We start from the raw sequence: 25,511 nt of genomic DNA on the forward strand, positions 1-25,511 counted from the left end.
AGGCAAGGAACAAGAAAATTGCACACTTCCTTTCAGAGACACTATCAGTGCTGTGTCCCCAGCGCTTTATCATGTTTAGTGTCCTTGGAACTGTCTCCCTCCCTCCCCCGTGCGCGCTGTATCAAATCAGTATGGACCTATTTCCCCAGTATGGAACGGACTCCCCTGAAAAGCCCGCTTTTCAGAGCGATCATTTCAGTTTAAAACCTGTGTGTGTGTGTGTGTGGGGGGGGGGGGGGGGGGGGAAGAGAGGGAGAAACTGATCTTACATGATTTCGGACGTTCTGCTGGGCATGCTCAGTAAAACGTGACGGATTCCTACACTGGAAAGGTACTTTCACACTTGCACTGTGCGGCATCCGTTGCAATCTGCCACCTTGAGAATTACCTTAACCGTTGCAGGAAGCCATTTATTCCTCATAGGCTTCTATTAAGGGCGGATTGAAACGGATGGTCTTGCGTTGCATCTGCCCCGCAGCGCATCAGTTGTTTTGGCGGTGACCGTCAGTGCCCATCGGGCGGAAGGAACGCTGAATAGCGTTTTTTGTTGCTGTAAAAAAAAAAAAAAAAAAAAAAACGCACTCCGCAGTGCTGGATTCTGTCGCCATGCATATACTAATTATATATCTGCGTTATTTCACAGGAATCTGTTGCCTTTATTACCACACTATTTACCACGCATCCGTCACATAACGCATTGTGACGGATGCCAAACAATGCAAGTGTGAAAGTACCCGAATCCGTTGCGTGACGCAGGATAACGGAATCCTGCACCATAGACTAAATGGCCCGTTACACGCTACGATATATCTAACAATATGTCGTCGGGGTCACGTCGTTAGTGACGCACATCCGGCATCGTTTGACATATCGTAGCGTGTGACAGCTACGAGCGACTGAACGAGCAAAAATACTCACCTTATCGTTGCTCGTTGACACGTCGCTCATTTTAAAAAAAAATATAGATTGTCCTTCTGCGAGCCGGTTTTCAATGTTCCCGAGGCAGCACACATCGCTTCGTGTGACACCCCGGGAAAGATGAACTGCAGCTTCCTCCGGCCGCCGGCAATGTGGAAGGAAGGAGGTGGGCGGGATGTTACGTCCGGTCATCTCCGACCCTCCGCTTCTATTGGGCGGCTGCCGTATGACGCCGAACGTCCCTCCCCCTTCAGGAAGAGGATATTCGCCGCCCACAGCAACGTCGTTAGGGAGTTAAGTACGTGTGACGGGGGGGGGGGGGGGGGGGGTTACCGACGTTGTGCAACACGGGCAACAAATTGTCCGTAACGCACAAACGATGGGGGTGGGTACGATCGCTCTTGCGAACGCACAATAAATTGTAGCGTGTAAAGCGGCCTTTACATTATGCCTCCTGACGTATTTCAACGGAATCCTGCGGGGTGCGTTTTTTTGCCGCTACAAAAAACGTTGCATGCTGCATCCTTCCCGTCCGACGGTCAGTCAGTAAACGACTGATGCGCGGCAGATGCAACGCAGGGTCATCAGTCACAATCCACCTTTCATACAAGTCTATGGGAAACAACGGATCCGCCAAACGGATTGCGTTGTTTATCAGAGCGGCGGATTGTGACTGATCCTAAACAACGGAAATGTGAACATAGCCTAAGAAGTCGGGAGCACTGATCTCCTGCATCTCAGACCTGCGCTCGGTTGGAGGAGGGAAGAGAGAGCACAGAGTGTGGGAGAAAGCGCACAGTGAGGAAAGAGGGAGCACAAGGGGGGGGGGGGGGAAAGAGCACACAAATGAGGGAGAGAGCAGGGGGGGGGGGGGGGAGAGAGCACATGGGGGGGGAGAGAGCGCATGCACTGCACTACTCTCCCAGCCAATGGGGAACGCTCTGTTCTTCATTGACTGGAACAGTGAGTATGGATCGTCATGGGACCCCCTTATTGGATTACGCCGGACCAGATTTGACTGTTTTTTCTAATAAATTGGTGAAAGAGGGAATGTGTTAGGGAGGTTGTTTTTTTTTTTTTTTTAAATAAAAAAAAAAAAAACAAACAATTTTTTTTTTTTATTACTGAGTTAGTAATGTCTGATAAACGCCATGACATCAATAATGCCAGGGCTTGATGCCAAGTGACATTACACAGCTGGTATCAACCTCATATATTACCCCGTTTGCCACTGCACAAGGGCAATGGGATGAGCCACGGTGAAGCAAGAGGATTTGCGCATCTAATGGATGCCTGCTCTTTTTAGGCTTGGGAGTGTCCAATAACGATGGACCTCCCTAGTCTGACAATATCAGACCACAGCTGTTCGCTTTACCTTGGCTGATGGTCCCATTCGGGGAGACCCCACGTTTTTTTTTGTATTTTTGTCTTTTAAATTATTTATTTAAATTTAAAATAACAGCGTGGGGTGCCCTCTGTTTTGGATTACCACCAGCCAAGGTGAAGCTGCCAGCTGTGGTCTGCAGCCTGCCGCTGTCTGCTTTACCGAGCAGGCTACAAAAGATAGGGGGGACCCCACGTCGGTTTTTTTTTTTATTATTTACTTATTTTTTGGCTAAATACAAGGCTAAACACCCTTTAGTGCCACATGAAAGGCACTAAAGGGTGCAAGATTACAAAATGTAGGGGAGTGGGACATCATATAGGTCTTTCTCATCTATTATCTATTTATCCCTCTAGCTATCCCTCTATTCATTCATCTCTATCTATCCCTCTATCTAGCTGCTTCGGTTTTTTTTGCAGTACACAATTAAATAGAATTAAATGGAAATGAAAGCCACCTCACGGACCTGCATCATGCTAGTAGTGACATAGGCATGCTGCGATATTTGACAGCATGACCAAAATGTCATGTAACCCAAGGAAAAAACAATGGTCAAGGTTTTTCACAAAAATCTGCAGTAACTATATTTTATTGCAGATTATTATCTATTATTATTGCATGGCGCTTCACAGTGCAGATAAGTAAATCCTCACATCACATGCAGCAGACACTGAGTTGTCGACAGTCAGAATGAATGGTCATGTGACCACTCGTATGCAATCTCTACATTCCACATTCTGAGCCCAATGTGTCAATTCATATGGTGACACAGAGGGATAAGCCTGGACAAGCTATGTGCAAATTATATATATATATATATATATATATATATATATATATATATATATATATATATATATGTATATATACACATACACACATATACACACACACACACACACACACAGTACAGGCCAGAAGTTTGGACACACCTTCTCATTCAAAGAGTTTTCTTTATTTTCAGGACTCTGAAAATTGTAGATTCATATTGAAGGCATCAAAACTATGAAACATGTGGAATGAAATACTTAAAAAAAGTGTGAAACCTTATATATACAGATTCTAGGTTCTTCAAAGTAGCCACCTTTTGCTTTGATTACTGCTTTGCACACTCTTGGCATTCTCTTGATGAGCTTCAAGAGGTAGTCACAGGATATGATTTTCAAACAGTCTTGAAGGAGTTCCCAGAGATGCTTAGCACTTGTTGGCCCTTTTGCCTTCACGCTGCGGTCCAGCTCACCCCAAACCATCTCGATTGGGTTCAGGTCTGGTGACAGTGGAGGCCAGGTCATCTGGCGTAGCACCCCATCACTCTCCTTCTTAGTCAAATAACCCTTACACAGCCTGGAGGTGTGTTTGGGGTCATTGTCCTGTTGAAAAATAAATGATGGTCCAACTAAACGCAAACCGGATGGAATAGCACACCACTGCAAGATGCTGTGGTAGCCATGCTGGTTCAGTATGCCTTCAATTTTGAATAAATCCCCAACAGTGTCATCAGCAAAGCACCCCCACACCATCACACCTCCTCCTCCATGCTTCACGGTGGGAACCAGCCATGTAGAGTCCATCCGTTCACCCTTTCTACAAAGACACGGTGGTTGGATCCAAAGATCTCAAATTTGGACTCATCAGACCAAAGCACAGATTTCCACTGGTCTAATGTCCATTCCTTGCGTTCACATTTCCGCTAAAATCTATCAGTCACAATCCGCTGCTCTTGTAAACAGCGGAATCCGTTTAGCGGATTCCGCTGCTCCCATAGACTTGTATGAGCAGCGGATTGTGACTGATGATGCTGCGTTGCACCCTCCGCCCGACTGATCAGTCGTGGAACGACTGACCGCCGGGCGGGAGGAACGCAGCATGTAACGTTTTTTGAGCAGCGAGATCCGTCGGATTTCGCTGCGCATGCTCTCTGGCTCCCTGCACACGTCACCAGCTTTGGTTGGTTACCCGATATTTACCCTGGTTACGGTGCAAGGAGCCAGCGCTAAGCGGTGTAGGCCCGTAACCAAGGTAAATATCGGGTAACCAAGGTAAACATTGGGTGCTTTGCTGTTACCCGATATTTAGGCTGGTTACGTGTGCAGGGAGCTGACACTTCCCCGCTCGGCCCCGCCCCCTCCCGCACTCCGCACATGTATGTACACACACACACACCTGTCCCCAGCCATGCAGACAAGCACTGACACCCTCGTCTGGCCCCGCCCCCTGCTCGGCTCCGCCCCCTCCCGCACTTTGCATGTGCACACACACACATACATACATACATACATGCACATACACACACTCACTCACAGATACACTCACCTGTCCCCAGCCATGCAGACCGCAGCACTTCTACTGACATCCTCAGCGCCTGGCCCCGCCCCCCGCTCGGCTCCGCCCCCTCCCGCACTTTGCATGTGCACACACACACACACATACATACATACATACATGCACATACACACACTCACTCACAGATACACTCACCTGTCCCCAGCCATGCAGACCGCAGCACTTCCACTGACATCCTCAGCGCCTGGCCCCGCCCCCCGCTCGGCTCTGCCCCCGAACTCCGCCCCCCGCACACAACGGAATCCGACAAAGAATTCTGTTCTTTGTCATCCGTTGTACAGCGTTGAACAGCGCATCAGTCACATGCGTCAAGCGACGCATGTGACTGATACAAATCAACGGAAATGTGAACTTAGCCTTTGCTGGAGCTGAATGTAAACAAAGAGCTGCAGAGAATAAAAGGGATAATTCAAGAGGAACAAAAGTCAGAAAACAAAAAATAACAATGTAGGGGTGATTTATATCACAATACAGCACAGAGTAGCTTAAATTTTTTTTGGAGTATATGTCGGACAACTCCTTTAAGGAGCAGTTGGTGCTTGGATGGGTGTCACTTGAGTACTCGGGTATAATGGAGGTGTTTGGGGAACTTGAGCATTTTTCTGGGAAACCTTACAGAAAAATGGTGGATTTTCCCATTTACTATCATACTCGGAGACTCGTCTCATGCATATCCAAGCACGATAGTGCTCACTCTTCACTAAATACATATTAGATATTTTTCCTTTTGAGAAGTTGTGCCCCCAAAAAGTGGGGGCGTTCGAGCTGATGATCCTGGGGCAGCACGAGCCCCTGACTTCTGGACAGAAGCCCTGGATCACTCTGAATCATGACGTGGCTCTGTGTTGTGCCACGGCAAAGAATCACTGGCCACATGGGCTGCAGGCTAATAACATGGCCACCTCCTGGTGCAGGCAACCCAGTGATGGCACTGTATTGTACTGACCGGTGGAGGTGAAGGGGGCTGGGTAGTTGGATTAGGAGAATATAAACTTCAGTTTGTGCAGGTGATGGCATTGTTACTTCTAGATGGGGCACTATTGGCTTTAAGGGGGCAGTACATGTATTAAAAGGGGCATTATCACTGGGTTAGGGGCACAATATGTACCTTGTCTTTGGCACTGGCAGCCAAATGGGCAGAGAAAAGCCCAGAGGAAAAAAAGGTTTTACTATTGTATTATTTTACCACCATAGGCCAATTTGTAACATAAAATATTGTGGACAACCCCTTTTAAACATCCCTTATAGTAGGACAACCCCTTTAAAAGTTAGAAAATGTCTGTATAATAAGCCAGAGGGTAAATACAAGGTGCAGTAACAGCCCAGGCCTCGATACACAGTGCAGGTCCCCTCCCCCACCCTCAAGTACTCAATGACGTCACTAGGAAACGGCACAATGACGTCATCACGAGACTGATTAACGACCGTTAAAAACAAACAAACGACCACATCCCAACGTGACGTCATCAAATATAGCGGCAGGTGAGCCGATAACGGCCATTAGGTGCAAACAAAATCAAAGTCGCTGAGGAGACGGTTCAGAGTCCAGAGTGCGCGACCCTGTAATGAGATTATACACTGCGAGGTCCACAGCAGAGCCTCATCACGCGTGGGCCGCGTCCCCGGCCGGTAATGGCGGCCACGGGAACATTTACCTCAGAGATCTCCGCTCTCAGCCGTCGGCGTCACTTCTAACTGGAGCTCGCCGGCGTCGGTCACGTGATACGCCTGCTTTTCCCTCCTATTGGTCATCAATGCCATCACTCACAGAGAGCAAGTTCCTCATTGGTCCGCGGGGGCGTTGCTAGTCGTGTATAACGATTGTGTGAGCGGTAGCAGGAAGTGACATGAAGGCCTGGAAAAGGTCAGTCAGCGGCGGATGTGTGTGAGCGGCGGCGGTGGGGCGGACCCACAAAAGCCGCTAGGAATATACGGGAGGGAGGTATACAGCCGCTAGGGATACACAGGAGAGGGGGGCGCAGAGCCGCTAGGGATACACAGGAGTGGGGGGGGCGCAGAGCCGCTAGGGATACACAGGAGTGGGGGGGCTGCAGAGCCGCTAGGGATACACAGGAGTGGGGGGGCGCAGAGCCGCTAGGGATACACAGGAGTGGGGGGGCTGCAGAGCCGCTAGGGATACACAGGAGTGGGGGGGCGCAGAGCCGCTAGGGATACACAGGAGTGGGGGGGGGCGCAGAGCCGCTAGGGATACACAGGAGTGGGGGGGCGCAGAGCCGCTAGGGATACACAGGAGTGGGGGGGCGCAGAGCCGCTAGGGATACAGAGGAGTGGGGGGGGCGCAGAGCCGCTAGGGATACAGAGGAGTGGGGGGCCTGCAGAGCCGCTAGGGATACACAGGAGTGGGGGGCCTGCAGAGCCGCTAGGGATACACAGGAGTGGGGGGGCTGCAGAGCCGCTAGGGATACACAGGAGTGGGGGGGCTGCAGAGCCGCTAGGGATACACAGGAGTGGGGGGGCTGCAGAGCCGCTAGGGATACACAGGAGTGGGGGGGCTGCAGAGCCGCTAGGGATACACAGGAGAGGGGGGCGCAGAGCCGCTAGGGATACACAGGAGTGGGGGGCGCAGAGCCGCTAGGGATATAGAGGAGTGGGGGGGCTGCAGAGCCGCTAGGGATACACAGGAGAGGGGGGGGCGCAGAGCCGCTAGGGATACACAGGAGAGGGGGGGGCGCAGAGCCGCTAGGGATACACAGGAGTGGGGGGGGCGCAGAGCCGCTAGGGATACACAGGAGAGGGGGGCGCAGAGCCGCTAGGGATATAGAGGAGTGGGGGGGCTGCAGAGCCGCTAGGGATACACAGGAGAGGGGGGCGCAGAGCCGCTAGGGATACACAGGAGTGGGGGGGCTGCAGAGCCGCTAGGGATACACAGGAGTGGGGGGGCTGCAGAGCCGCTAGGGATACACAGGAGAGGGGGGCACAGAGCCGCTAGGGATACACAGGAGTGGGGGGCACAGAGCCGCTAGGGATACACAGGAGAGGGGGGCACAGAGCCGCTAGGGATACACAGGAGTGGGGGGCACAGAGCCGCTAGGGATACACAGGAGTGGGGGGGGGCGCAGAGCCGCTAGGGATACACAGGAGTGGGGGGGGGCGCAGAGCCGCTAGGGATACACAGGAGTGGGGGGGGCGCAGAGCCGCTAGGGATACACAGGAGTGGGGGGGGCGCAGAGCCGCTAGGGATACACAGGAGTGGGGGGGGGCGCAGAGCCGCTAGGGATACACAGGAGTGGGGGGGGCGCAGAGCCGCTAGGGATACACAGGAGTGGGGGGGGGCGCAGAGCCGCTAGGGATACACAGGAGTGGGGGGGGCGCAGAGCCGCTAGGGATACACAGGAGTGGGGGGGGCGCAGAGCCGCTAGGGATACACAGGAGTGGGGGGGGCGCAGAGCCGCTAGGGATACACAGGAGTGGGGGGGGGCGCAGAGCCGCTAGGGATACACAGGAGTGGGGGGGGGCGCAGAGCCGCTAGGGATACACAGGAGTGGGGGGGGGCGCAGAGCCGCTAGGGATACACAGGAGTGGGGGGGGGCGCAGAGCCGCTAGGGATACACAGGAGTGGGGGGGGGCGCAGAGCCGCTAGGGATACACAGGAGTGGGGGGGGCGCAGAGCCGCTAGGGATACACAGGAGTGGGGGGGGCGCAGAGCCGCTAGGGATACACAGGAGTGGGGGGGGCGCAGAGCCGCTAGGGATACACAGGAGTGGGGGGGGCGCAGAGCCGCTAGGGATACACAGGAGTGGGGGGGGCGCAGAGCCGCTAGGGATACACAGGAGTGGGGGGGGCGCAGAGCCGCTAGGGATACACAGGAGTGGGGGGGGCGCAGAGCCGCTAGGGATACACAGGAGTGGGGGGGGCGCAGAGCCGCTAGGGATACACAGGAGTGGGGGGGGGCGCAGAGCCGCTAGGGATACACAGGAGTGGGGGGGGCGCAGAGCCGCTAGGGATACACAGGAGTGGGGGGGGCGCAGAGCCGCTAGGGATACACAGGAGTGGGGGGGCGCAGAGCCGCTAGGGATACACAGGAGTGGGGGGGGGCGCAGAGCCGCTAGGGATACACAGGAGTGGGGGGGGCGCAGAGCCGCTAGGGATACACAGGAGTGGGGGGGGCGCAGAGCCGCTAGGGATATAGAGGAGTGTGGGGGCTGCAGAGCCGCTAGGGATATAGAGGAGTGTGGGGGCTGCAGAGCCGCTAGGGATACACAGGAGTGGGGGGGGGGAGGTATACAGGGGGCGGGGGCTGCAGAGCCGCTAGGGATACACAGGAGAGGGGGGCGCAGAGCCGCTAGGGATACACAGGAGAGGGGGGCGCAGAGCCGCTAGGGATACACAGGAGAGGGGGGCGCAGAGCCGCTAGGGATACACAGGAGTGGGGGGCGCAGAGCCGCTAGGGATATAGAGGAGTGTGGGGGCTGCAGAGCCGCTAGGGATACACAGGAGTGGGGGGGGGGGGGGGGGAGGTATACAGGGGGCGGGGGCTGCAGAGCCGCTAGGGATACACAGGAGAGTGGGGCGCAGAGCCGCTAGGGATACACAGGAGAGGGGGGCGCAGAGCCGCTAGGGATACACAGGAGTGTGGGGGCTGCAGAGCCGCTAGAGATATACAGGAGTGGGGGGGGGAGGAGGTATACAGGGGGCGGGGGCTGCAGAGCCGCTAGGGATACACAGGAGTGGGGGGTGTGCAGAGCCGCTAGGGATACACAGGAGTGTGGAGGCAGGCAGAGCCGCTAGGGATACACAGGAGTGGGGAGGCAGGCAGTGCCGCTAGGGATACACAGGAGTTGGGGGGGGGGGCGCAGAGCCGCTAGGGATACACAGGAGTGGGGGGGGGGGGGGGCGCAGAGCCGCTAGGGATACACAGGAGCGGGGAGGCAGGCAGAGCCGCTAGGGATACACAGGAGTTGGGGGGGGGGCGCAGAGCCGCTAGGGATACACAGGAGTGGGGGGGGGGCGCAGAGCCACTAGGGATACACAGGAGTGGGGGGGGGGGGGGGCGCAGAGCCGCTAGGGATACACAGGAGTGGGGAGGCAGGCAGAGCCGCTAGGGATACACAGGAGTGGGGGGGGGGCGCAGAGCCGCTAGGGATACACAGGAGTGGGGGGGGGGGGGGCGCAGAGCCGCTAGGGATACACAGGAGAGGGGGGCGCAGAGCCGCTAGGGATACACAGGAGTGTGGGGGCGCAGAGCCGCTAGGGATACACAGGAGTGGGGGGGGGGAGGTATACAGGGGGCGGGGGCTGCAGAGCCGCTAGGGATACACAGGAGAGGGGGGCGCAGAGCCGCTAGGGATACACAGGAGAGGGGGGCTGCAGAGCCGCTAGGGATATACAGGAGTGAGGGGGGGGAGGTATACAGGGGGCGGGGGCTGCAGAGCCGCTAGGGATACACAGGAGTGGGGGGGTGTGCAGAGCCGCTAGGGTTATACAGGAGTGTGGAGGCAGGCAGAGCCGCTAGGGATACACAGGAGTGGGGAGGCAGGCAGAGCCGCTAGGGATACACAGGAGTGGGGGGGGGGCGCAGAGCCGCTAGGGATACACAGGAGTGGGGAGGCAGGCAGTGCCGCTAGGGATACACAGGAGTTGGGGGGGGGGGGGGGCGCAGAGCCGCTAGGGATACACAGGAGTGGGGGGGGGGCGCAGAGCCGCTAGGGATACACAGGAGTGGGCGGGGGGGCGCAGAGCCGCTAGGGATACACAGGAGTGGGGAGGCAGGCAGAGCCGCTAGGGATACACGGGGGGGGGGGGGGGGGCGCAGAGCCGCTAGGGATACACAGGAGCGGGGAGGCAGGCAGAGCCGCTAGGGATACACAGGAGTTGGGGGGGGGGGCGCAGAGCCGCTAGGGATACACAGGAGTTGGGGGGGGGGCGCAGAGCCGCTAGGGATACACAGGAGTGGGGGGGGGGGGGGCGCAGAGCCACTAGGGATACACAGGAGTGGGGAGGCAGGCAGAGCCGCTAGGGATACACAGGAGTGGGGGGGGGGCGCAGAGCCGCTAGGGATACACAGGAGTGGGGGGGGGGGGGCGCAGAGCCGCTAGGGATACACAGGAGAGGGGGGCGCAGAGCCGCTAGGGATACACAGGAGTGTGGGGGCGCAGAGCCGCTAGGGATACACAGGAGTGGGGGGGGGAGGTATACAGGGGGCGGGGGCTGCAGAGCCGCTAGGGATACACAGGAGAGGGGGGCGCAGAGCCGCTAGGGATACACAGGAGAGGGGGGCTGCAGAGCCGCTAGGGATATACAGGAGTGAGGGGGGGGAGGTATACAGGGGGCGGGGGCTGCAGAGCCGCTAGGGATACACAGGAGTGGGGGGGTGTGCAGAGCCGCTAGGGTTATACAGGAGTGTGGAGGCAGGCAGAGCCGCTAGGGATACACAGGAGTGGGGAGGCAGGCAGAGCCGCTAGGGATACACAGGAGTGGGGGGGGGGGGGGCGCAGAGCCGCTAGGGATACACAGGAGTGGGGAGGCAGGCAGTGCCGCTAGGGATACACAGGAGTTGGGGGGGGGGGGGCGCAGAGCCGCTAGGGATACACAGGAGTGAGGGGGGGGGCGCAGAGCCGCTAGGGATACACAGGAGTGGGCGGGGGGGCGCAGAGCCGCTAGGGATACACAGGAGTGGGGAGGCAGGCAGAGCCGCTAGGGATACACAGGAGTTGGGGGGGGGGGGGGCGCAGAGCCGCTAGGGATACACAGGAGTGGGGAGGCAGGCAGAGCCGCTAGGGATACACAGGAGTTGGGGGGGGCGCAGAGCCGCTAGGGATACACAGGAGTGGGGGGGGGGGGCGCAGAGCCGCTAGGGATACACAGGAGTGGGGAGGCAGGCAGAGCCGCTAGGGATACACAGGAGTGGGGGGGGGGGTGCAGAGCCGCTAGGGATACACAGGAGTGGGGAGGCAGACAGAGCCGCTAGGGATATACAGGAGTGGGGAGGCAGACAGAGCCGCTAGGGATATACAGGAGTGTGGAGGCAGGCAGAGCCGCTAGGGATACACAGGAGAGGGGGGCGCAGAGCCGCTAGGGATACACAGGAGTGGGGGGGCGCAGAGCCGCTAAGGATATATGTAACTGGGTGGGTGCAGAGCCGCTAGGGATATACAGAATTGGGGGGTGCAGAGCTGCTAGGGATATACAGAATTGGGGGGTGCAGAGCCGCTGGGGGTATACAGGCCGGGGGGGGGTGCAGAGCTACTAGGAATATATGTAACTGGTGGGGGCGCAGAGCTGCTAGGGATATACAGGAGTGGGATGGTGCAGAGCCGCTACAGATATACAGAACTGGGGTGCAGAATACAGGACTGGGAGCGGCCTCAGAGCTGATGGGGATATACAGAACTGGGGTGTGCGGAGTTGGGGGTGTACAGAGCACATATGCGGCTGTAAACTTTGACCACACCCACTTGGAAATGAAGATCATTCAGACTGCAGGGCATAGAGGTAGGAAAAAAAGTGTATACTCAATATCTGCGTGTGGCTTAAAGGGAACCAAACATCAGGATTTTCGTGTATAAGCTGCAGCCAGTGCAGTACTGGCACTATCAGTCACATTGTGTACATACCATTAGTGGGCAGCTCGGGTGTGTAGGCTGTGAAATTCAACTTTATAAAGTTTGAAAATTCGTGCACTTTTTGATTGACGTGTGCACCTCTGCAGATAATGTCCGGGCGTGTTATGCACTTGTATCCCCGCCGCCTGTTTCTCCCTCTCTCTGGTTGTTTGCAAATTTCTCTCTTCAGAAACTTGGCGCCGGAGATAAGCGCTATGCGCAGGTGCCAACTCCGGCGCCATGTTTCTGAAGAGAGAATTTAGCCCGGACATTAGCAGAGAGGTGCACACGTCAATCAAAAAGTGCACGAATTTTCAAACTTTATAAAGTTGGATTTCACAGCCTAAACACCGGAGCTGCACCCTAAGGCTATGTGCGCACGTTGCGTACTAGCCCTGCAGAAATTTTTGCAGCGATCTCAAGAGCACATGTGCGCTTCAAATCGCTGCAGAAAATGTCCGTAGAAAAAAAAAAAAAAAAGCCGATTCCATGCGCTCTGCCTGCAGCTCCTGCCATAGACAGAGCAGGAGCTGCCGGCAAAGCGCACGGAAGAAGTGACATGTCACTTCTTGAACGCAGCGCCTCGGGCAGCAGCCGAAGCGCTGCGCTCTAAGATGCCACGTGCGCACGGCCCCTGCACAATCTCCATAGATTGTGCAGGGGACGCATGCAGTAACTGCATGAATTACGCACACGTGCGCACATACCATTAGGCTATGTACACACTGTGCCTGATAGTGCCAGTACTGCACTGGCTGCACCTTTTATATAGGAAAATGCTGATGTTTGGTTCCCTTTAAGGCTGTGTTAAAACGTTGCATAAACTCTTTTCTGCACCAAAATTACACAATACAATATTGATCTCTGATTATGGCATTTCTTCTGCCTTTTCCCCCTTATTTTTAGTGGTTCTGGTGCAGATGTGAAGCCATGTTTTTAAAGTTGTCAGACAAACTCAATTTTTGTTAAGCTAATCTGTGCTGTATTGTCCTATAAAACATCCCTACATTATTTGTTTTCTAACTTTTGTTCCTCTTGAATTCACCCTTTATTCTCTGCAGCTCTTTGTTTACATTCAGCTCTAGCAAACTGACCACTTCCTGTGCAAAACCTCAGTCAGAGCTGGCACCGCCCGGCCTCAGTGTCCAGCCTCACTGTCCAGCCTCGCGTCCAGCCTCGCCCCCTGCACACACATTCCATGTCAGTATTCTTCCCCAGCACCTGACCTGTTATAACTACAGCATTGCAAATAACAGCCCCACATATGGCTCTGCACCCCACACATATGGCTCTGCACCCCACACATATGGCTCTGCACCCCACACATATGGCTCTGCACCCCACACATATGGCTCTGCACCCCACACATATGGCTCTGCACCCCACACATATGGCTCTGCACCCCACACATATGGCTCTGCACCCCACACATATGGCTCTGCACCCCACACATATGGCACTCTGTACCGACCCGGTACATACTCACCCGTCCTCTGTCCCCGCCGCTCCTGCACGTTGCACACTGTCTGTGCTCTGGACATATCAGCACAGTAGTGACGTCACCACTGTGCTGAAGAGAGCACAGACAGCGGGACAGTGATGAGAAGCAGCGCTGCTGCTCATCAGCGCTTTCAAATGTACCGGCATCTGTGATCTGTGATGCCGGTACATTTGAATGTGTGATCCTGAGCAGGGGCCCGGTGCTGGCGCTGATACCGCTGCAGCTGCCGCCAGGCCCCTCCCCCAGGTCACGGACCCCACAACAGTGCAGGGGGAGGTTGTGGGCAGAGTGCGGGGGAATGTGTGGGAGGGTGCAGGGAGGGGGGGGGGATTGAGAGGCTCATCGCACTGTAGCCGCCCAGCAGGGAGGCGACATGCTGTTCCAGATTTGCATGTCAACATGGTCCTGCCCATGTTGACATGAAATGACCGGAAGCAGCAAAATCGTGGCAGGAGCGGTCACCTGACCACTCTGAGTCGGGGTAGAGGGGCTGACAGCAGGGCAGGTAAGTGCTCACTATCTACTTACCTGCCCCAATGTAGCACAGTAGGGTAATAAAAAAAAAAAAGTCAAAAGAAGCTGGATAACCCCTTTAAGTTATGTGCACACAATGAGTATTTGGTTGCAGAAATGTCTGTCTCGTGCCAGAAAAAAAAAAGTTTTGTTTTTTTTTGTTTTTTTCCCCCATGCATGTAGAAAAACACAAAGAATTGCCATGCTGCAGAGTATTTTCTGCACCAAATCTGCAAACAAATCAACAAGCGCACAGCACTTCAGAATTCTCGTTGGCTTTGCTGGGAGAAGGAAAGGCATGCAGATTTGTGACAAAACAGCACCCAAAAATGCAGTGTGTGCACATGGCCGTAATGGGAATTCTCCACATAGCAGCTTCTAAAAAAAAAATAAAAATAAAAACGCACCCACCCAAAAACCGCAGCTGTCTTTAAACGCCCACTGGGTGAAGTTTTCATGAAATCACATCCACTTTGAATAGTTAACCCCTTCACCCCTGGGCAATTTTCAGTTTTCGTTTTTTTTCCTCCCCTTCTTCCGAGAGCCATAACTCCGTCAATTTTGCCATACAAGGGCTTGTTTTTTTTACGGGACAAGTTGTACATTTGAATGAAACCATTTAGTTTTAACATATAGTGTGCTAAAAAACAGGGGAAAAAAAATTCCAAGTGCTGTGAAACTACAAAAAAAAAGTGCGATTGCACAGTTTTTGGGGTCTTATTTACTATATGGTAAAACTGACGTGTCAGTATGATGCCTCACGTTAGTACGAGTTTGTAGATACCGAACTTATACTTTTTTTCTTTTTTAAGGCTATGTGCGCACTAGAAAGTGCCTTTTTCTTAAGGAAACTCCGGACCCTCTTAAAGAATCCCACACCAAAACCACAGCGAAATCCGCATGTGGTTTTACCGCGGTTTGCCATGGATTTACCGCAGGTTGGTTCCTACGGATTTTTACCATTCTCTATGGCAAAAAACCCAGGTACCTGTGGAAAAGAAGTGACATGCTCAATTCCGAAGTGGAAAATCCACGGGTATAAAAAAAAACAAAAAAAAACCGCAGTGTGCGCACAGCATTTTTTTAAAACCCATAGGATTTGCTGGGGAATGACTGCAGCAATGTTGGACACATTTTCTGCAGCAAATCTGCAGCAAAACTTGCAGCGTGCGCACAAGGGCCTAAGGGGTTTAAAAAAAATTCAGAAGTTTGACCAAAAAAAAATAAAAGTGTAGTGCTTTTGAACCATTTTCTCAGACCTGTAGTGTTCTGATTTTTCGGGATCTGCTACCCAGTGACTACTTTTTTTTTTTTTGCGTCTTGAGCTGACATTTTTAATTATGCCATTTTTGTGCAGATGCGATGTTTTCATTGCATTTTAAAAAAACATTTTGCAGCAACCAAAAAACTTTGGCATTCAGAATTTTTTTTTTCGCTACGCTGTGTACCAATCAGATTAATTGATTTTATATTTTGATCGAGCATTTGTGAACGCGGCGATACTAAATGTGCATAATTTTTCTTTTTTTCTTTTTTTTTGGTTAACTGATTTATTTTCAAGGTCGCAAAAGGGGGGTGATTTGACCTTTAGGGTTTTTTTATGTTTTTAAATCAGGCGACGGGGCTGCTGATTGCAGTGTGGAACTGTGCAATCCTCACCTTGGCCATTTAATTTGCTCTGTCAGTATTTGACATTGCAATCTAAAAGGGCTAATAGGTCCGGGTGGATCGGAGATCCACCCGCGCATCTGTTGATCACATCAACAGAAATGTATGGGGATTACTGCGGGCTTGCCATCAGAGCCCGCATTAACCAGGGGAGTTAACCAAGGACGTACAATTATGTGCTTTGTCGTAAGGGAGTTAAACAACAACATTTCTGCGCAAAAAAAAAAAAAAAGTATAAAAACACAGCATTTACATTACATATGAACACTGCCTAAAAGTCCAAGCAAAGTGATTGCGATTTAATGAAAAATCCGCTCTGTGCACTTTTTTTTTTATTCCTTACCGTTTTAGTGGCAGGAGCTTGACAGAGCACCCACCGCAAGGCAGACGCTAGGTGCTACACCCAGGGGCAGGGACCGAACCGGGACTGTAGCAGCTGACTCCCAGGCCAGGGGTGGACACAGTGGTAAACAGGGATGAGTCTCAAGTGTAGACAGGGACCACCGGAGTGGCAGAGTCTCTGGTGTAGCAAAGACTACTGGAGTAGCTGAGGTTGGAGGCACGGCTGGGATGGACAGGCACAATCTCTGGTATGGCAGGAGCCACCGGCGTAGCTGAGGTTGGCGGCACGGCCGGGATGGACGTAGTACACTAACAAAAGCACAGCTGGCATGGAGACCTCACAAGTAGTTGGCTAGAGCAAACACTAACTCAGCTATAGGCTGAGAGGCACCTCCTGGGAGTGACGCGCTGTCCTTTTTAAAAAAAAAAAAACAAACAAAAAACAGTAGAGCATGCTCTCCCCGAAACGTGTGTGCGCACAGGCCCCGGGAGGAGGAAGCAGAGAGCACGTACGTGGAGGAGATGCCCGGACACGTGAGAAGTGGCGGTGAGTGGTGCGTGTCCCTGTGGGAGGAGCGCAGGGATGCCAGCGCTAAATCGGACCGCCCCTTTAAAAACCTGGATTTATATCTGCACCATAAACACATCAAACTGGAGGAAAAACGCATTACAAAAAAGACACCCAATAATAAGGGAAGATTGCTATTGCATTGTGTGGTGCAGAAAACGTGTTAAAAAAACAAAAACGCAGCATTTACGCTGCATGTGAACACTGCCTCAGTTACATTTTTTATTACTTTTTTTTTCTTTAAATTTAAAGAATTAATCCTGGCGTTTGTTCTCTCATTTAATTAGGGGACACAGGAGATCCTGGGTGTATGCTGCTGCCAGGGCCGGTCCTAGATAAAGTATGGCCCTAAATGCTCTCATATTACATCATCACTCAAACGTTTGTTAGTGCTGGTTTCCCGGCCTTTTTATACAGAATTTGGAAGACTGGTGGGCACAGAACGATCAATCCATCCCCTACAGTAAGTATCATGTTATCAGCAGCACTTCTGCACTTTCCATCAGGCGATGTGCTGCTGAGAACAAGGATTTGTGTTCAGCCAAGAACAATTCAATCACCCGATGACTGAGCAGCATTTTCCTCGTTCGTTGGGCGATTGCCGACGTGTTTACACCTATGAACTCATCTGTGCATCCCGGATTTATAAGTATGCGACAAACATGTATACACCATGCGTGCGCACACAGACACATTTATATAAACACATAGTGCGCGCACATTTATACAGAGCACATTCATACACATCGGTCTTCACTTCTATATTGTGATGGGGTTACTCACTCTGCTTGCTGTTAGATAGCACACAGGATCACTTCCATTTAAAAGTCCAGCTGGTGTATTGAAGAATACATAAACCGCACTCCTGGTACATAACACACGCGGTATTCAAGTCCATTTGACTGGCAGTACGCCCGCTCAGGTTCGGATACCCCTTCTCCGCAAACGTATCCAAGTGGAGGTTTCTCAGCCTCACTCATTGACCCCAGTCAGATGAAGCGATCCCTCTCTTCCCTCAGAGGATTCCTTCCAGAGGCATCATAACCTCTACACATAGTCCTGGTCAGGACACACAAACCATATCTTGCCTCAGAGGATTCTTTCCAGAGGCTTCACACAGCCTCCCCACACTGCCCATGTGGCAAACAGTCTCCATCTTAACATCTGAGACACACCCATGGGCGGAGGTATGTGGATCGGCAGACCCGCCTGTCTCTCCCCAGCTATCCAAAAAAAAAAAAAAACTGGCTTTGGTACGCCCTAACAAGACTCGTGGCACTACAAGTATCAGAATTGTGAGGCAGTGGCTTCATAAAGCCAGTCAAGTGAGGCAGTGACCCAGGATCCTGTTCACTCCACACAAATGTTACAGACTCAAAAACCCAGAATGCAGCTGGTTCACTTGTATGCGGTCATATAAATGTCCCGATCGCCTCCTGCACCGCCACAGGAATCTCTGATGCAGGGGTCCACTTAAAATGTCCAGGTTTCTCCATAGTGGCCTGTGTTGCTTCACACACAACCTGCTGCTCCAGCAGCCTGGATCCCAAGTGACACACCTTCCTGTGCGCTGCAGGAGTAAATGCAAAAAATAAAAGCCCTAACGGTTATAATTAAATAAAATACTTGGTCAAATATATTGACCAAGTTCACACTTTTTTATTTTGTGTTGCCCTCACAGCGGTGACACTCCAGCAGGTCTCACAAGGTCTCCAAGCACATTCTGGAGGAAATATAGTGACCTTCATATATGACACCTGTCACTGCCTCACAGAATGGACATCCAGGTTTACACCACTTCTGTGATATGTACCGGCCGCCATGTTACATATAATATATAATTTATTGTGACGATGTGGGCCCTGAGTGTATGGGGGGGCCACGCGTCAGGTAGCGGGATTGAGGCACACCGGAACACTTTATCACATTAATAGTCCAGGCACTTTATTAACAAACAGGCACTGCACCTCAAAGTAACACACAAAGCCTCTCCTGGCTTAAGGCAAAAACATAGCACGTCCACATACCGTGGGCTTCCAGTCCAATACAGTCTCTATTGGAGGTGTGGCGCCTGTACACACTGGCTCCTGCCGGCAAACACCAATTGCTTTGGTTCCTTCCCAGCACCCAGAGACACTCTGCAGACCCCGGTCTGTCTCTCCTCCAGGAGCGGTTCAGCCCTGCAGCCACAGCCCTAGCCTGGCTGCACTCACCTTCCAGTCTCCACTCAGACTGACAGGCTAGAGCGTGTCTCCCCTAGACACTGCTGCTGGTTCAGAAACACAGGATTGATTTAACCCTTGGAACCACACCTACAGGTGGTAAGAAATGTTTAATCAGCCTCACACACCCTTCTATGACTCTGCATGTAATGCAATCCTGTGGAACCACAGGTCCCAGCCAATACTCACATTGCAGAGCACGAACGCTTCTGCGAAACATACCGGCCATTTATAATACAGCCGGTTGATGCCTCACATACCCTCCCCCTCTGTTCAAACATGTAGGGGAGAACACTGGCCAACGACCTGGGGCCTCGAGACAGGGCATCCATGCTGCCGTGCCCCACCAGTCGAGAGGGCCGTCTCAGTAGCCCAAGAGCATTAGTCCCTGAGACATTGTCCGGCACTGTCACTAAACCCCGTCTTGTCAACCTATGGTCAAACGATGTCCCATTTGCGGACCATTTTTTACCTGGCCCCCTCCCAGGGTCACCGCAGTAGAGAGACTCGTTCCCAGTCAAACCTACAGTCTGGTCCGAACCTAGGTTTTCTCGTGTACCCCCAGGGCTACTGTCGGAAACTCTAAGCTCATAGTGTCCTCTATCTACAGTACATCGTAGCTTGTGTCTCGGTCTGCGATTTCTTTTATCGCGTGTCTCAACTACCGGACCGACACTCCACTTTCCTCTTCTGTCCCCTGAACGAAGGGTGGAAGATGGCTGATGTCTTCCACACAGTTGGCGAAGCTGCGCCTCAATTTTCAGGTTTTCTTGCCTCAACTGCTCCATTTCACGTACATGGTTCACCCAATATTCAAGAAGACTTTGTACGTTTCCAAGACTCTCTACAGTCCCGACACAGACGATCGGGACCATACCAGCTTCCCTGGGTATCTTGCTCTCATTAGCAGCAGGGATTCTCAATCTTACCAATCCCGACTTATTCACCATGTCTTGCATGACTCGTCTGGTTTTTCCAATGACTCTCAGCACCAGAGCACAGGGTACTTGGACGATATCTTCCGCCAGACTCTGCGCTTTCCTTTTATACTCTAGCTGTCTAGTGGCTTCTTCATTTTGCAGCTGGACCTTCCACTTCACATGAACACATCTGAGGTGCGTGTCCATTAGAATAGCCACCCGCTGCCCAGTAATTTCAGTGGTGGACAATATCACTAACTGTTCAGCCTCTGGGGTAAAGTAGACCTCACACGCTTCCACAGCTTTCTTAAATTCTTCATGCATGGACTCTGTGACAGATGCTTCTCTTAAGTCCTTAGGTATATCAACCGTGCACTTGATTACATGAGTCTCATTCTTCCCTGCCGCTTCTACGTGATTGTCCAGTTTAACTTCCAGAGTCAGCTCTCTTTGGGCCTCCCCTGTTTCAACAAAGTTTGTTCAGGATTGACACTCGCCGCTCCATCTGCTCCAAGGCTACCTGGGACCTGGACTGGCACTCTGCCAAGTGACTTCGGAGCTCTGCCACTTCTTTCTCCAGCTCATTTACTCGACTCTCGGTAGCCTGCCTAAGAAGTATTTCTTGTTTCAGATGGTTTTTGACCATCCCGTTGATTGAGTCTTCACTTGCAGACCTCTCTGGTCCACGACACACATTTTCAGAGGCTTCTTCGACCTCTACACCTCCGGCCTCTTCATGGGGTGCGACTATGTCATAGTCAACCCTCTCTTGGGTCTCAGCTGCTTTACCTTCAGCCGCCTCACAGGTGGTTCATCAGCTTGCTCAGAAGCGGGAGAGGATACCGCTTTCAACTCTGGAGCTGGCTCCTTCTCCATGGCTTCATCCCTTGGACCACTGTTGTCCTGATGTCTGTTTCTTTGTCAGCACTAGCCTCAGCTTCAGAGCTTTTGGGTTTCTTACTCCTCTGACCATCTTTATATCTTCCATCTTTGTTTTACCAAGCATGTCATGTAGGCTCTCAGTCCCGGATGAGACCTCTAGTCCAGACTTCACCTCCTCAGAGGCTCACTTCACTTCAGCACTAGCTGTTTCTTGGGTCTTCACTGCATTACCTTCAACTTCCTCTGGGGTCTCTGCAATGTCACCTTCAGCCTTTTTTTCCTTTCCTGCCATGATGTCACATCCTTCAGTGTGGTACTCTGTTCGTTGTAAAGCTTTGGCGCTATTTTCACTGTCCATCCTAGCACTGGATGGACCACCAGTCTGCTCACCATAATCTTCGTGGTTTTTCTCTCCGTCACCACTCTCTAGGATGTCATCTCCTACAGTGCACTCCAGGATTTCATATCCTATATTGCTCACACTCGACAGACGATCAGCTTCACACTTGGAAATCATAGGGGACACCACCATTACTACCTTGGTCAGCTCCTTTTCTGCAATTTCAGCCCGCTGATCTGTCGTTACAATGTGTCAACTCAGATTCCTCTTTCTCTTGCAAGACCTTGCTATCTGACTCTACATTAGCAGTTGTCCCTAGCAACGAGCCTTCCTCAACAAAAAACTCAACCTTCTCTGCCCCCTCAGACTGTATACCTTGCGCTACCTCTCGGCGCTTATTACGTCTTCGGCGTCGGGAGGAGGTTTTACCCTTCTCACTTATCTATCCCTTACTGTACTCCATCAATTTTCTTGAGTCAATGTCTTTACTGGAGTCATCGTCACTCCCCCTGGTGTCCTGGACTAACATGTCCCCTCTTAACCAGGTGTCAGCCCCCTTTTCTGGAGCTACTTTAATTTTAGTGGTCACACTGTCACTTCCCTTTGGAGACGTCACATCACTAACTTGGGGAGACCCTCTATTTCCCTTCGTCACCCCTAACTCTGGACAGTCCTTATTTGGAGGTACCATCTTCTCTTTACACCTCAATATACCACAGGGAATCTGTATAACCTCATACGGAAAAGAGGCTTCCTTAGGCGGGGGCCAACTCATTCCTGTGCAATCGGTCCCGGCCTCTGTCTTCCATAAGTCCTTAAATAACTCAAAGTCCCGTCGTATGATAACTGGATATAGCAAATCTGGAAACACACCCACATCTGGGCACCCCAAACGATTGGGCGTCTGAATCATCACTCTGGCCAGAGGATATTCTTTAGTGGACCCATGCACACAGCTTCCTTCTATTGTCCTACCAACCATAAAATGGAGATTGGTCATGGGTCTCACTAAGGTCAGCCGGCTCCCCGGGTCTAACAGACCAGACACTATTGTCCCATTCATGTCCACGGAGCACTCCTGTGGCTTCATACTGGATGGATGGCCTATACCGCAGGTAGGACATATGTAAGATGAGCCCCATTGCTCCTTGCTATAGTTCACCTGTTCGAATTTGGAATGCTCCACCCCCATGTGGGCAACCATTCGTCTAAGTGCCTCCATCCCCTTTTGGGCAACCACCCCTATATGGGACTCCACCCCCTTTTGGGCTTTCAGAGACTCCCTTATAGTGTCTTTAGAGCCCAGTTCACATGGTTCCCCTTTATCTCGCTGGGCACCCTGTGTCCGCACTGGACCCAGAAGGGAATTCAAGAACTGGTCCACTGCTGCCACATTGGTGCGCACTGACGGCTCCTGCTGTCCACGCACAAGGAACTGGTACAGCTCCTCCACAGCGTCCATTTGGGCTCCCTCCATACTGAAACAAATAAACAAACAGGAGGGGCGCTCCAGTGGGTAATACCCGGTGGTCTAAAGGGGGCGGGGGGGGAGTTAGAGCACCACTAACCTTTCCAGGTTGTACCGCCTGTACAACCATTATCTCCAGCCTGTGGTGTATCACTGCTCACCAAGCAGGGCTCAGCAATTCCTGGCTGGCCTGGAACCTATGGTCGCTGCTCTCCTGTCGCTGCAGCACGGAACCCCGCAGACCTGCTGATCCACCGCCAGCCACTTGAGTGTGCAGACAAAAATTTTCGTGGACCCGCCGATCCACCGCAAACCGCTTGTATTCACAGGAATACGTCCTAGGCTGTTGCTCTTAGCAACCAGGCTGTGTTGCCCCTAGCAACCAGGCGGCATTCGCCACCATAATGTGACGATGTGGGCCCTGAGTGTATGGGGGGGCCACGCGTCAGGTAGCGGGATTGAGGCACACCGGAACACTATCACATTAATAGTCCAGTCACTTTGTTAATAAACAGGCACTGCACCTCAAAGTAACACACAAAGCCTCTCCTGGCTTAAGGCAAAAACATTGCACATCCACATACCGTGGGCTTCCAGTCCAATACAGTCTCTATTGGAGGTGTAACTATAAATGCAAACAGTTGCACACTGAAAAAGCCAAAAATGTACTAGGGAAAATATGGCACTGCATTACTGCAAAAGAGAGATATTTAGTTCATGTATTGGCCAATGCATGTAAGCCCGGAAACCAAACGGCAAGGAATATCTCTAATCCGGGAACCTAACTTAAATGCCACTATCTAGGTTAAAAACATTCGTATCTGGGGAAAAATGCCACTATTTGGACTGCAAACCTCCATGTATGGGCAGCTAGGCTTCTGCTATAATGGTTATGAACAGCCAGGTCTTAGGGCGGAGTGCTCAGTCAGAGAGACTCACTAGAAATATCAAAAAACTGACCCGCACATCCAACAAATGTGAAGAGGTGCTAACTGAAAAAACATAGTAACTATAAATACAAACAGTTGCACACTGAAAAAGCCAAAAATGTACTAGGGAAAATATGGCACTGCATTACTGCAAAAGAGAGAGGATTCTATTCAGAGGATTCTTTCCAGAGGCTTCACACCGCCTCCCCGCACTGCCCATGTGGCAAACAGTCTCCATCTTAACAGCTGAGACACATCCATGGGCGGAGGTATGTGGATCGGCAGACCCGCCTGTCTCTCCCCAGCTATCCAAAAAAAAAAATGGCTTTGGTACGCCCTAACAAGACTCGTGGCACTACAAGTATCAGAATTGTGAGGCAGTGGCTTCATAAAGCAAGGCAAGTGAGGCAGTGACCCAGGATCCTGTTCACTCCACACAAATGTTACAGACTCAAAAACCCAGAATGCAGCCGGTTCACTTGTATGCGGTCATATAAATGTCCCGATCGCCTCCGGCACCACCACAGGAATCTCGGGTGCAGGGGTCCACTTAAAATGTCCAGGTTTCTCCATAGTGGCCTGTGTTGCTTCACACAGAACCTGCTGCTCCAGCAGCCTGGTTCCCAAGTGACACACCTTCCTGTGCACTGCAGGAGTAAATGCAATTCACCGGACATGAACCTGTTGAAAGACCTGGACTGGAGGGAGAGATCTGTCCCACTGCGAAACCTACAGAACTCTCCAAAAATAAAAGCCCTAACGGTTAGAATTAAATAAAATACTTGGTCAAATATATTGACCAAGTTCACACTTTTTTTTATTTTGTGTTGCCCTCACAGTGGTGACACTCCAGCAGGTCTCACAAGGTCTCCAAGCACATTCTGGGGGAAATATAGCGACCTTCATATGACACCTGTCACTGCCTCACAGAATGGACATCCAGATTTACACGACTTCTGTGATATGTACCGGCCGCCATGTTACTATATATATGCATACTATATATAATATATGCACCAAGAGATCATACGTTGTAGACTTACCGAAACGCACAGGTGCACGTGTCCTTTCACATCATTGGGAATCCGTGTCATACAGGACAGATCCTCCAGGGAGAGACTTTCTTTATAACCACTTATACTCTGACCAAGAGCTGGGGATTCTGAACATAGGATTCGTTATATTAAGAATTACCTAAAAATGTTTACTAAAATAGGGTTTGTAAACTGGAGAGTTGGTAAGAAGGACGCTATCATAGGACCATCTTCTTAGATGTTATTTTTAACATCATTATTTAACGATCTTCAGCTCAATTTTGAGCCATTGTGAATTGATGGATGAACGCTCTGTAGGAGGATCGATCACGTGCAGCCTACATAGATCCACCAGGGTCTTCACTGTTATTTTGATATTATCAAGCCATCGCGTTGCTGGGTTTCCTCTTCGCCTTCTTCCTTCTATTTTTCTGACCATGATGTCCTTCTCTAGTGATTGCTCTCTTCATATGTGTCTAAAGTAGCCAAGTTGTAGCTTGTGATCCTTGCTTCGAATGACATATCTGGCTTGATTTGTTCCAGAACTGATTTGTTTGTTCTTACCATCCATTGTATTGATAACCTCCTTCTCCAGTACCACATTTTGAAGGCGTTGATTTCTTCTTCTGTCTTGTTTCCTTATCATCCAGGTTTTACCATAGAGCAGATCAGATTATGTACGAGCCATGTCTCCGTCACCAATAAAATGTTCCTCGATTTGACGACCTTGTCCATTGACTTCATTGCTGATTTGCCCATAGCTTTTCTCCTATTGACTTCCGGTGTTGTCGCTGCATCTTGAGTGATCATTGATCCGAGTAGGTTGAAGTGTTTTACAACTTCCAAATCATCATTGTCCATCTCAAATGTGTCCCATGTGCCAGTTGTACCTGGCAGTAGTCAATATCTCTGTCTTC

The 25,511-nt window shown here is 51.8% G+C and overlaps 1 protein-coding gene and 1 long non-coding RNA gene across 2 annotated transcripts in view; one reads left to right on the plus strand and one right to left on the minus strand.

Moving 5' to 3' along the window:
* The window catches only part of PIWIL2 (piwi like RNA-mediated gene silencing 2), a 376,860-nt gene extending 370,493 nt beyond the window's left edge, over positions 1-6,367 (minus strand). The window contains exon 1 of the mRNA XM_075346446.1: positions 6,301-6,367. The gene's annotated coding sequence lies outside the window, so the exon portion shown is untranslated. The remainder of the gene's footprint in view (positions 1-6,300) is intronic.
* Positions 6,368-6,471: 104 nt separating this feature from the next.
* LOC142301981 (uncharacterized) lies at positions 6,472-25,291 on the plus strand. The gene is made up of 3 exons (XR_012752915.1): positions 6,472-6,509; positions 17,087-17,262; positions 25,245-25,291. It is a non-coding gene; the product is annotated as an uncharacterized LOC142301981 (long non-coding RNA).
* Positions 25,292-25,511: the final 220 nt, after the last annotated feature.

Source organism: Anomaloglossus baeobatrachus, chromosome 4 (genome assembly GCF_048569485.1).
Source record: "Anomaloglossus baeobatrachus isolate aAnoBae1 chromosome 4, aAnoBae1.hap1, whole genome shotgun sequence".
Lineage (NCBI taxonomy): Eukaryota > Metazoa > Chordata > Amphibia > Anura > Aromobatidae > Anomaloglossus > Anomaloglossus baeobatrachus.